A 14,237-nucleotide genomic window follows, 5' to 3' on the forward strand; every position below is an offset into this window, starting at 1 on the left:
CAAGGAAATCAAACAAGGAAGCGATCAAATGAGATGAAGAGCCAGATCAGAGCAAGCTTCTGGGCTTTCCTAACTTTGTTAGGAGCTCGTGACTAACTCCAGAGGTGCCGAGCCCTGATGCGACTGCAGTGGGTCACTGCGGGGCTGTTCCCCTTGGTGTGTGGGATCAGGCTAACATGGCAGGTGGGACATCCTGCATGTAGCAGGGTGAGGGAGGGCTCTGTGCCGCTCCAGCTCGCACTGGGACCCTGCAGCGGAATGGGAGAGTTCCCATAGGCTGGGGCAGTGGTCTGCCCTGGGATTATGGCACGGGCCTTGGGGCTCCTGGTGGGTTTGGTATGAGGAGGGGGCATTCCAGAGTTCCAGCCAGGCTGATCGAGGATGGCTACTCCTCCTCATCTTGCTCCAAGGCAATGTGCCGGGGCCTAACCAGCGGGATGCCCCCTGACAGGCATATCTCATTAACGGGATGCCCGTGGAGGCAGTGGGGGCAGCAAGGGGGAGAGTGGTGAGAAAAAAAAAAAAAGAAAAACATAGACTAGGAATTCAGAGAAAGACAAAATCCTGTACTGATAATGTGCTGATAATAACTGTGGATGATGACACAAACTGAAACATCCAGTGCAATACCTTCATGGCCATGGGCTGCTGTGTTCACTAAAAGACATGTTATAATGAATGTTATAATGGTTTACCAACCTCTTCTGCTGATTGTTAAAAGTGGTATTTTTGGCTGAGGTGCTGTGCTGTGGGATAGAGAGGTTAAGAGTGACTACTCACTGGCTCCATCATCAGGCAGCTGGTCTGTATAACATGCCCTAAAGTCTTATCCAAGCTACTGATAGTTTTAGACTAAAGAGTTTTAAACTAAAGATTTGTGAGAATGAAAGGTTGGTGAATTGCAAGTAGCTTTATTGGAACAATCAATTAGGCATGATTCTCAGCTGTAAGTCTCACAGACTAGAACATAAAAGTTGGTAGTATGGTTTGGAGCTACGTAATATTAACTTCAACAGTATCCTTGACCCTTTTTTAAAATGTTAATCATAATCCTACATTACTCAGGTGTGAAGATTTGCTTTTATAAAATTCGACATATGTACACAAAGCTCTGAGCAGAATGGAGTGCTTGCATTTAAAACTTTGAGATCATATAATGGACAGACATAAGGCTTTCCGAAACACAGGACCATGTCAGTAAAAGTGGATTTAGGGACACGTCAATTTTATGAGTGTGCAGTTACAGACCTAGCCCTGTCCCCTTACTGTGGGCCACATAAAATGGCTCAAGTGTTCATGCCTCACAGTTACTGACATGGCTCAAGTCATGCTCATACAGTACGATGTGTGTACAGACAGAATTATGTGTCTCTGATGTGAAAATATTTTGCTGTGTGTTCTTTATGGGCATAAAAAGATCTTACGCAAGTCATATAAGCTAACATATAAATTCAGTGGTAATAGCATGCTCTTACAACAGCACCGAACTATACAGTGCATAATAGTATGGCACAATCTGGCAATCTGTCATATTGGTGGAGATGGGGTTTCCTACTCCAGCTCAGTAGGGGTATTTAACAAGAAATTCTATGAGCTCAAACACTGCACTGAAATCTGTACAAGAAGGGAGAGTGTTCGTCTGCCAAGTAAAACAAAGTAAATAAACAGTAGCACATTAAAAAGCCTGGCCCATTCACCTCTGAACCTCTGCACTGGACTGGGCAAACACACATTTGTCCTCAGCTTGTATTGACACTGTGTTCAGACTGTGATGGTGGTTTTTCCCTGCAGCCTTTGTAAACCACTGTATAATTTTTCAGTTAAAAAGGTGAAGGCTAAAACTGAAGTGCCATATACATCATTCATCATTGCCAGACACAACCTCACCCCAACATACTCTTGGAGACTCATCGTCTTTACGGGGGTTTTCCATAGACCTAGACCTACATGTTGCTGGTAAATATTGCAGTGTCTACTTCTGAACCTACATGCAACCAAACAACTAAATTAAATTATTTGACCCTTCAAGTTTTTAAGTGAAAGAATCAAACAAAAATCCAAACACAGCAAAACAAAAAAACAAAGAAAGTGTTTTCTCTTGTTGGGGAAAAAACAAAACAAAACAGAGTACACACACACACACACACACACACACACACACACACACACACACACACACACACACACACACACACACACACACACACACACAAACACACACAAACAAAGAAGTGAACTGTTTTGTAGTGAGTATAAACTTACTGTTTGTGACTAATTTGTTCCCCCAAATCACCCTGGCAACCTCACATGATGTTATAAAGTAATCAGCCCTCAATCATTTCCAGATAGAACTAGCAATAGTTGTCTATCAATGTACCTAATGATACTAAGCACTTAAAAGTACCTGTGTCAGCACTGCATACATCATTCAGATACTTTAAATACCACAAACATATTTGTGTGTATGATTGTGAATGTGTGTGTCTGTGTGTGTGTGTGCGTGTTGTGTTTGTGCATATGACCTGCATTATTCCTCCCACCAAAACGCCTTGGTTACAGTCATCCACATTCTTGACTCATGATTTGTGCCCTGAGGCTGACGGCAGGGGTTCCATACTTAACTTCCTGTAAAAAATACCACAGTACTCCACATCCTAATTAATCTGAAGGGCATGCCCAAGGTCCCTATAAAATCAAACAAGACTATGCCAATCTCCTGATAGCTCACGCACTACATGTGCTTCTTGTTCCTCAGCATGAGTCTGCTTCCCTGCAACTCTACAAACTCCATCTTCTGGGCTCTTTTTCATTCTAAAGCCATTTTACGTTAGTGAGATTTGGGTATTATAACATTATAATGAAAAGATCTTTTTTACCTTTGCCCTAAAACAAAACATGAGGATTATATGAAGAGGCCCCACTGGAATTTGTTCAGAAAACATGAAAACCATCTGGCTTCTGCTACTCTAGGACAGAATGGGATTAAATCATAGAATAACATATGTAGTGAACATACAGAATTGCGAGCCTCTTTGATCCTGCATGTCTGTGCGCACATGTGGGTGTGTACCAATATATGCATATTGAATTACATGAGTTTTTAAACAGTCACAGTCTAAAATGTACAGAAACAAGCACGGCTTACAGTGAGCACTCTGCTTCCAGTCAGAATGACAAATGCAGTGAAAGAAAAAAAGGCTCACTCCACATTTGCAGGAGCTGTGTCTTACAGTCTCAATGCCTGTGGACGCAGATGCATCTACCTTTTTCTTCTGTCCCACAGCCCAGAAAGCTACAGTGTAACAAAGATCAAGTTCACAATGAAAAATGCCAAAGCCAGTGCTTTGAACAGCGAGGCTAGCGATGTGTTGATGATCGGGATAATCAAGGTGATCACGACTTGGTACGGCACCCACTAATGGCCAAATGCTCTGATGAGATGGCACGAGGAGCTAAGTGCCTGCTTCTCCTCACCTGTAGAAGATGATGTAGTCCAGATTATGCTTCCAGCAATGCATCCGTGTTTGCTACGCACATGTCTAGAGCCAGGGCCAGCTCTGTGCCTTTATGCAGAATTGCAAACTAACAAATAATGTAAATGAACAAATTTTAAAAAGTATCTATCTATCTATCTATCTATCTATCTATCTATCTATCTATCTATCTATCTATCTATCTATCTATCTATCTATCTATCTCTCTCTCTCTCTCTCTCTCTCTCTCTCTCTCTCTCTATATATATATATATATATATATATATATATATATATATATATATATATATATGCTCATTGAGCATTAAATAACCTTATTTCACTAAAAAAATCTAAACTCTGTGCTCTACACCCATAATGTGAAATGAGTTTCACATAAGAAGAATGTTTTCGTTGGCCTCAGACTAAGGGGCAGGAAAAGAGGGAACACCAGTTGGGCCACAGCGACAGACTGGCCTCGAGGAAACAACTGTCGCTTGGCAAAGGCAAGAACCTTTACTGTCTGATGGATGTGGGAGCTGAAAGAGTATTGATAAGCAACTGTTTTGGCTGCAGCAGCAAAACATGTAGTGGAGAACAATGTGCAAAGTCAAAGAGAGGAAATTGGGATGTACAGCCATAAACTCACTAGGTGGAACATGAGCTGTGTTCTCACATACCAGTAGTTTCTGCTCAACAGGTTGTCAGCTCTAGTGTGCAATTGTGAAGCATGTGATGAACTAATCTAAACCTAAGAACATGCTTTACTACTTTTCATCTGTTAAAGGAGTAATCAAATCTCTGAATACCCTATATGTTTAGATATGAAATGAATAAAATGATATAAAGTGACAGGTTACTGTTCCAATAATAATTATTGTACTACTACTACTACTACTACTAATAATAATAATAATAATAACAATTATAATAATAATTATTATTATTAGGGGTCTACACACCTAGTGCCTTGTAATTTCTTATAGGACTTATATGATAATGATGATGATGATAATTAATTACAGACAAGGTAGCCTACTTCCAAATAAATTGTCTAAAGAAAACACAGCATACATCCAGATGAAAACTGGATCTGTCTGTTTGCTTAACTTTGTCAATCTAAACAGTCCCGCAGATTCTTGGTAATCTTTCCAATAAAGTTTTAGAGTGCACTAGATTACTTCACTTACCTCTAATATGTAGCTATACGTAACTTAAAGCTGTCATTAGTAACTTTGCGCTGTTTCGACGCCATTGAGCCACTTTTTAATAGGCAAACGTGATGCACTATCCAGTTAAGTTTAATAGCGTTTTAGAGCATTCAAAAGTAATCAAAAGCAGTTAGGCCTATAACCATTTTGTAGTGGCTATAACAAGCTCAAATTAGCATAGACAATAATTGAAATATTCTTACACAACAATTAGAACCATTTTAGTATTCTTTCGTTTGGTGCTGTATTAATTATTTGAGCAACATTGGGAGTGGTTTGCGAATACTCGTTAGCATTACGTCTGATGAGGAGTAATCAATTATCAACAGATGTGCTCAAATTTAAAGCTAAAAAAGATGATTTAGTAACGCGGACATTTTTGATGCAAACACACAAACATAAAATCATTGTAAACATCCATTAACAGTAGTTTACCCGATTGGTACAAGTGTTAGGTAGACTTAACGTACCAGGAACTGAAGCCTCGTTTTTTTTCATCTTTCTCAGGTAAGCTGATCTTTTATACCCATACTTACATGCATGCACACGGATAGATTCCACAACAGCAAGTGAAATTTGGGCACGAATGCTTAAAGTAGTGATAAAGTCTTTGACAGAGGTTAGATATTCCACGGTCCTCTAATCAAGCCATATTCTTAGATTCCTCCCAGCCATGCTCCATAACTTTTAGCCCTGCACTGTAGCACAGAATGTCTTTGATCTGAGTTCCTCATTAGCATTGCAAATACTTGTGGGTGCTTGTGGGTGCTTGCTCAGAAGGGGGAACAGATGAAATACTTGTATAACAGCCCAATTCATATCAGGGTTATGTTTATTAGTTTTGAAGCATATTTGCCATTTGTTGGGAAATACTAAACCAGTGAAGGGTCTTGGTGAAGTGCTGGGGTGGTGCTCTTTTCTGGGTCAGTGGGAGCACTGAGGAAATCTACTCTGACATTAACAGGCTGCTATAGGAAGTGTTGTTGGATTAAATTAACGTGGTGCTGGCGGGTGTAAGGGCTGATGGGGGTTGGGAAATAGGGTGGGTGGGGGGGTTGTCGGGTTGTTGTTTAGGGGGTGACTTTGGCTTGGGTGCTCATGATGTATTTTTCATGTTGAAATGGAACCCCTGACTGCAGCTCAGGGAAGGAGGAGCAGGAGATGTTTCATAGGTGTGGATGTATTTTTATTTCCCATTTACAGCATAATTATGCCCCAAGCTCAGGGGCCATCACTGAATGGTAACAGCAGAGAATTACAGATGGTGGGGTGCTGCCTCCCGGTTTTCATGAGTGAGTGTGTGTGTGTGTGTGTGTGTGTTTGTGGGGGGGTGTTGGCAGGGTGTAGGATGTGTGTTTGTGTGAGATGGTTTGCACTCTTAGTCCACATGATATATGATGTACATTGCAGAAAAGTTTGGTCTTGAGAGAGACCCTTTCTTCTCATTCAGTGAGATGAAGGAGAGTTTGGCTCTTTGTCCTTGAGCAAGGGTCACAAAAAGCCAACACGTTCTAGAAGGAGCTCAGGGAAATGAGGCTATCAGCCCCCTCCTGACTGGCCGGCCTGCCGCCCACTCTCCCAGATGAAGATTACAGTTGGATAAGGCTGTGGGGGAGAGGGGAACGGCGCTCCTGCCCTGAAGGAGCGGGACTCCAGGCTTGAGTAGCTGCCTCCTCATAGCTGTCTCTCATCACGCCGTTGACCCCCCAGGAAGCTTTAGATGCCAGGGCTGGTTTCATAATTCTCTTATCCAGGCAAATCTGGGAGATAAGCCCAGAGGAGTTGAAAGTGTAAACGGAGCACCGTGGCGCTGGACTCCTGTTGCAGACTCATTCTTTACCTGCCTGCCAGATTCACTTACAGCTGGCATCCTCCCCTGCACAAGCGAGTGTGTATTAGAGCTAAAGACAGAAGTCTGTGTGTGCATGCACGTGTGTGTGTGCAATGGACTTGGAAGGGGCTTCCGCCCTGTCAACTGCCTCACCTCCCTCATCAGAAGCCACACACACACATACACAACTCAGAGTGGTGCAAATTTGATTGATCTGCAATAAAACAGAGAGAGATGAGAGTGTGAGAGAGAGAGAGAGAGAGAGAGAGTTACAATAAACCTTATTAATCATTTACAATATACAACCACACAAACACCTTGCAGACACATTACAATTACAAAAAAGAAAGAAAATTTAAAAATCACCATCACACTTTATTTTTTTAGAGTACAAAAACATTTTATATCCCAAAAGTAATGAGAGCGAGAGAGAGAAAGAGAGAGAGAGAGAGAGAGAGAGAGAGAGAGAGAGAGAAAAGGTGAGAGAGAGAGGATGAAAGATAGAGAGAGAGAGAGAAAGAGAGAGAGAGTTAGTGAGTGAGGGTAAGAGAGAGAGATTTTGGTCACATCCTGTGGCTGGTGCTGATTTCCCGCTCCTGAATGCAGCCCTGGAGTATATCTGGGGTTCAGTGTCACGTTTGTATATATTTTCAGAGATCACTGAGAAAGTGAGCGGTGGCGGTGGCCTCCAACCTGAGCAAGTTTAAAGCCAAGCAGGGCCTCGCAGACATAAATCTGTGTCATGGGCAGCGGATGTAGCTACTGGGAAGTGCGCTAATTGATCCACAGATCACATGAATTGCACAAACAAAGGTTTAAACCTAAAGGCAGCCCTTTTGAACCCCCTTCCTTTTTGCCCCAAACCCCAGTCCCGTCCACTCTTCTCTTCAACGTCTTTCTTACCCATTTTGTCTTTAAGTGTGAATCCAGTTTCCTAGTGCTTTGTTCATGACGTGGGAACTAACTGGTGGTTTTTGGCTCAGTAAATAATTTTGGGAAGTGTAATTTAGGATGTTCCTTATTTACAGCTTGTAATTAGCTCTGATATTACACACAGTAACATGATTCATGCCCTTAAAAGCAACAGATTGTTTTTATATCTTTTTTTTTCTTCTTCTGAGCTGTTTTATATGACTCCTGATAGTGATTCATCTGCCCTTAATAATGTCTGCACAACTTGTAAACTCAGCTAAAACCTTAATTATAGGTACACTAAAGAACATTGTCACAGGCATGATGCAGTGCAGGTCACATAGGCATCCACAAGAACTCAAACAAGCATTGTACACTCTGAGGTAAAAATAAACTGCTCCACAAAAACTTGTCTTTACTGAGGAACACAGGAACTGAAGTTCCAATGAAATGGTAATCGCACTTAATATGCAGTCTTAATGGGAAGGACCACTTATCATTCCTTTATGCCATGGGCAGCATGTCTCCAAGGAAACTGCCTGCTTTGATTCAGTTAATGTTACCGGTTTTACTTATTACATTTCTTGGGTGTATTGTCTATATTTTATGTAAGACCCGGCAGCGTGCATTTATCCACCTCTGCTGTAGTCAGTAAAGGCCTGACCGTGAGCACCCCAGCCTCTCTCCTGTAGTCTTCAGGCTTCTCTTCACTTCCACGCCACGTTTTAGCAGGCCCAGATTATAGACCGCTGCAGCGTTTCTTGGCTATCACAGTAATTTAGTGATGCGCCGGCCCTTTAATTATCTGGAGTCAATTTTGCACGGCTTCCTTTTTCCCCTCCCTTTTCTCTTCTCTCTAAGCGGCTTCAGTCTCACTCCTTTCATCTCTGTTCCCACCTGACGGCGAGCTGATGTCAATTTGAGGGTACAGTGCGCTGGAAAACAAAATGACACACTGGCGGAGAAGAGCTTTTACACGCTATTCCCTTCATGTAATGAGACTTCAGGTCCCTCGTGGGCGTAAATCAGACGGACCTACACACATGCGTGCATGTACGCACGTGCACACGCAGACACACACACACACACACACACACACACACACACACACACACACACACACACACACTTTATCTAGTGTGATTCATATAGAACATGTTGAAGCAGTGGCTTCTGGCTGATAGTTGCCAAAAAACAAAATGGCTGAGGAATGACTTGCTGGTTATCTTAACATAATTAGTACCACACACATTTGATACTTTTATAGTGTGTTCATTTTGGTGTTATGGTTGTTTTTAATGAAGTCATTTGGAACCAATTATTGAAAATAGGAATATGGTATTCAGGGCACCATATACTGCCTTTATGTTTCAAAGGCTAAACCTTTCTTAAAGTCTCAAATGCACAGAAACAAGATACATTCAGTGATTCCTTAGAGTATGGTGATTATGTGAATCCAGTTCTGTTTCCAACTGCTTAAATGGGATGATCCTTTCTCGAGACCTCACACTACTATTTTAGTGTGCACACTTTTGCATGGCTGTAAGGCTTTCCTGGGCTCCATCATTACTGTAGTGTTCTATGCCACAAGGCTTACACACCATGATTACCATAACGTCTTTCCATTTACAGTAATCTGTTTCAACTGACCTTTGCCTGACCTCATAAAAACATTAATCAGCCCCATCAAAAACAACCTCAACACCACAGTGAACACACTATAAAAGTATCAGATGTGTGTTGTACTAATTACAGTGATAATCAGTAAGTAATTTTACAGTCACATCATGGAGGTTTATTTAACCAAACTCATTTTGGTCTTTAGCAACTTCCAGCTAAAAGCCATTGCTTTAATAAATTCTATATATAATACTGTATGAATATAGGGTGTGTTGTTTGTATTTGTATATTTTGTGTGTCATTGTGGTTATTTGAATTCTGTTTTATTTCCAACTGCTTAAAATTAGGTTTTTCTTAACTACACACTACTGTTTTGTAGAATGTACTCACTTGCATAGTTGTTTCATCATTTAGCCTGCTTGTCAATACTGTTAGTCTGAAGTATGCAGTCGATTGTTAGGTGTGTGTGTTGGGCGTGGGGAGGTGTTTACTGAACACCTGCCCAGATAACCTGGGGATTAGAACTGTTAAGCATTGTTTGCCCAGTGGACTACAGGGTTGACTCTAATGCAGCAGGTTGTGGTGTGTGTGTGTGTGTGTGTGTGTGGAGGCGGGGGTGAGCGTGAACACGTAATGTTCCCAGGCTCTTAAGTCAAGCCTAGTCGCAAAAACCTGACCCTCACATACAGACTATTTGGAAAACGAGAAGATGGAGAGAAATGGCAGTAATAGCGCAGGCTTGAGCCCATAACTGATGAGAAAATGCAGAAAATAAAGGATTAGAGGAATTTCTTCTCTTACTCCTGATATGAAAGACTGACTGATGAAGGCTGGCCCATAATGCTGCTCCCTCTTTCTATTCTATTCATTTAATTGAGAAGAAAGGGGAGAGAAAGAAGGCGAGAAACAAAGACACGTGAGGAAGAGTGAAAGTAAGTGACTGATGTAATGACACAGTGGGGTGAGAAAGTGTACATTTCACTGTTTGTGATGACATCTGCCTTGCCTGGGTAAAGGAAGCTGCAGCTTTTCTCTAAGGACATCAGAGTTAGCCAATACTGTGTGCTGTCTGGACATTTAACAGTTATTTGGCCAATTGAACTGCGTCTCTTTTTCCCTAATCCTGTACATGGAGAATGAGCATTTCTCTTGTAAACCTTAGAAGTTAACTGCTGGGTGACAGTGAGCTCAGCCTTAAAAGACAGACAGTTCTGGACCTTCTGCCCACCACACTCTTTTTTACACACACACACACACACACACACACACACACACACACACACACACACACACACACACACACACACACTTTATTCTGACCACCACACTCTTTCTCACACACACACACACACTCACTCACACTCACACACACACACACACACACACAGCATGTGACTGAATCCAGATTCAGTGGCTTCTCCCCAGAGGTGGGGGCTTTAGGTGAGGTTGCTGGGGCACTGGAGGACTCAGTCGGACCCAGGGAACCCCCACCCTCAACCTTACACCCCAATCAAGTCAGGGTGGCCTGGATTACATCACAGTGGCCATTGGTAATGTTAAAGCTCAATAGAGACTGAATTTCTAAATTCATGTTATGAATCTGTGGGATGAACACTTCTATACATATCCTCATTCATTCATGCTGATCGGGCCAGACTGTGTAACACTACCACAAAGTCCTACTTACCTCATGACATCCATTTAGTGTGGTATTTAAGGAAAATGCATGGGACCCAAGTGTATGAGCATTTGTTTCTGGGGTCTGACATCCTTTGTCGGACTCCGGCAGTCTCTCCGCCGCATAATGAACTACTTCTGAGATATAACGTGCATATGGAGACCAGTGGCAACTGAGATCATCTGGGTTCTGTCGCGCTTGACACAGGGCAAGCAAGGATCTGCTCTTAATCACTTGTCCGTCTTTACAAGCTCCTCTTCTCATTACGTTGCTCGGTGGTGGTGCTGGGGAATGATAAATCCCTGACAAAATATAGCTGCGTACACAGATATGAGCCTGTGAGCCCTCTCCATTATAGCCCGCAGGAGAAGATCAGCAGTCATGGCCTCACTCACAGAGGAGCACCTGCAGAGGACAGGAGGACTAATCTGCTGCACAGAGAGGAGCTGGCTAAGAGATTGGTATGCTGTAATGTCTTTTAGCATGGGATCAAATTGGAAATGGGGTGTATCTTCATGTGTGTGTGTGTGTGTGTGTGTGTGTGTGTGTGTGTACGTGTGTACGTCTGCGGCAGGTGTGTTGGATCCTATGGAGACATGGAGGCAAAGTATGTCAGCATTATTTTGTGAGTCTGCCCATGTGTGTGCATGTTTTGGTGCTGGACCAGGGCCAGTTTATGGTGAGCTCTTCTTGTTATTGCTTAGTGGATGCTTCCTGCTGGTGCTGGGACTTCTAGTGTTTGCTTTGTGGAGTGCTTCCATATGCAAGGTCCAACCAAAGAGGCATCTGGCAGTGGGAGCAGGGGATGGGAGATGGGAGGGAGGCTTTGCTGCACGGCAGCCCCGCTCCACTGCCTTACACGGAGCTCCACATGCCCACATGAGTCACAGCAAACATCAACAGAGTCCTTCCCGCTTGGCTCAACTTGGTCTATGGATGGTCCACTGTGTTGTTCACTAGATGTTTCAATATATCTTGCACTTACTCATCACTAGTAGCAGCCCCCTTTTCAGACTGAGCCACACTGACGCTTTTTAGTAGAAACGGGGAACAGCTTACACAAAGCCTGCTTCTTCCCCGGAGATGCCTTGCGTCACACAGGACGTGAAGTACCATCATATTAAAAGTCACTTTTAACACTTTCCCCAGACGGAGGGGAATGTTCCCTGCAGTATGGAAAAGGGTTTTTAATGGCCTCTCGCCACTCCCCACTCTAGGGGGAAAACAGGTTTAAACAATTATCAGGCTACTGTATGAACACAGTGCACAAAAACCTGCTCTAAATCACCTCGCTTAAGCTGTTTTAAAAAATGCACTGATACCTTAAGGAAGGAACATGTAGTGCATGACCCAAATAATCACTATCAGTTCTGCACACCTTGTGCTCCACTGCTGTGGGAGTATTTAACAAACTTCCTTTCACTTCTGTCACTCTTCCAGGAAACACAGTTTCTCACATGACCAGTCCTACCTGTTCGTGGCTTATGTTAGATACACGAGGAGGCATATACTAGATATGTGAATGCCGTGTGGTGCCCGTGATAATAGCAGCACAGACTGACGGAGCTCAACAAACAACCTGAGCATAAAAACATATTGTAAATCATTTGCTTCAGGCCTGTCCAGGGCGTCTTACACTTGGGGTTCGGTGGGGTTAGAGGCTAAAAGGAGGCCGAGGCTACAACTGATGGACAAGAGCAAATTGATTGCATGTGGGAGAGGAAGGCTTTCTATTAAAGGTATTTATTTTAAAGATGTATGACTATGCCTGAGTCCAAGCGCTTGCTTATTATAAGAAGTCACTTCCAATCACATTCTGGCCCCAGCCCTGTGGTGCGTGCCATGAAGCCATCGACGCCACCTCACTAGGCCCCTCTCACCAGTCTTGGCTCCTGCCCCCATTGCTGGCTCTGCCTCCTGCCCCAGCTGAAGGAGGCCATGCCAGCGAGGGTTGGGGTGTTTGGTGCTGTTGTTAACCTTTGTTTCACACCTGCTGCTCAGTGTGGGGGGGTCATAGTTCAGTGGTGCTCTGAGCGTAACTTTACTCAGGTGTTCCTGCTTGAGCACCCACCCCCCATCTGGCATCTCTCTGCACAGGACAATAAATGTTCTTGGTAGGAACAAGAACAAATCATAAACTGCATTTGACATCAAATTGTATTTTATAGGTTGTTTTCTCCTGGGAGCAGCCAAGCCTAGAAACCTAATCAGTTATGGTGCAGATATTTTTTAATTTATTGCCCATCAGAAACACCAAATGACACAACTGGTCATATCTAACCTAGGCATTGCATTAAAAGAGGTTAAAAGAGCATTGTATGCAAACTGTTTTAGTAAATGTGATTTCTCACCATGGTGAGATCCTTCCCCAGACATCTTCTAACTGGACAGGTAACAGTGAATTGTAGTAGCATAAGACAAGAGGCGCAAATATAAACTTGCATTTATTGTTTTTGCTGATGGTTCTGCTGGTGTTAGGGAGCTTTTTGAAGGTGAATGTGTCTGAGTGGTACAACAGATGAAGTGGAATTTAGCATTTATCATCTTTACTGTTAAAAAGAGGTAGAGATCTGAACCAGTCAAATCCATTTAGCTTAAACCAACAGCAAAAATACATGTGTATCAGACATCAGACATGTGTATCAGACATCAGACATCTGTATCAGACATCAGACATCTGTATCAGACATCACTGAGGAACCCAAGATGTCTGGGACAGAGACTGTGGAACTATGAATTCACTGCTATTTTATCTATCTTCAAAGTGCCAAGGGGGTTTTGGTTAAATTAGTCCAAATTGATGCTAATTGTGTCAAAAAGTGTCTTCTTTCCTTTGTTATTTTTTTATTTTATTAATTTTTTTATTGTCCAGGTCCATTGCTCCTAATGTTTTTATAATCAAGGCCTTACTTTGCTTATGTACAGTTTACTTATTCTGAGTGTGCTTACTGTCTTTTACTGGTTGAATAATTGCAGTGTTTTATTTTCACTGAATAGCTGTTCTGGCATTCTCACTGAAAGAATGGGAAGGACAAGAGGCACCTTATCATATTTATATTTTGTAACTGTAAAATTTGCCCTAAACTCAGCTAAATTGTCATATACTGGTATCTATGTCCCTCCAACCTTCCCAGGTTTGTCATTAAATTACTCCAGACTATATTGTATCCAGTCCTAGAGTCTTTTCCAGAGGTTCTCTGCTTTAAGAGCATGTATGACTGGTTGCTGAAGCAATGGTACACTAGTGGATCTGAAGAAATACTTTGAAGTGCAACACACATGGCCTTTTAGAGTAAAATGCTTTATGAAAGGTTGGGTGGCTGCATGGATAAATTATTCACCTTGGAGACTGGAGCTCCATTGTTCTGTCAGCTCTAATTGCCAATTTATATGACAGGCTGGTTCAGGATTAAGGAGATTTTTTTCCCATGGAGATTAAAACATATTGCTGAAAGTTGTTTAAAACAACACATTCACTGGAGGTCAGAGGGCAACCACATAGTAGTGCCTAA

This window comes from Electrophorus electricus, chromosome 10 (assembly GCF_013358815.1).
Source record: "Electrophorus electricus isolate fEleEle1 chromosome 10, fEleEle1.pri, whole genome shotgun sequence".
Classification (NCBI taxonomy): Eukaryota; Metazoa; Chordata; class Actinopteri; order Gymnotiformes; family Gymnotidae; genus Electrophorus; species Electrophorus electricus.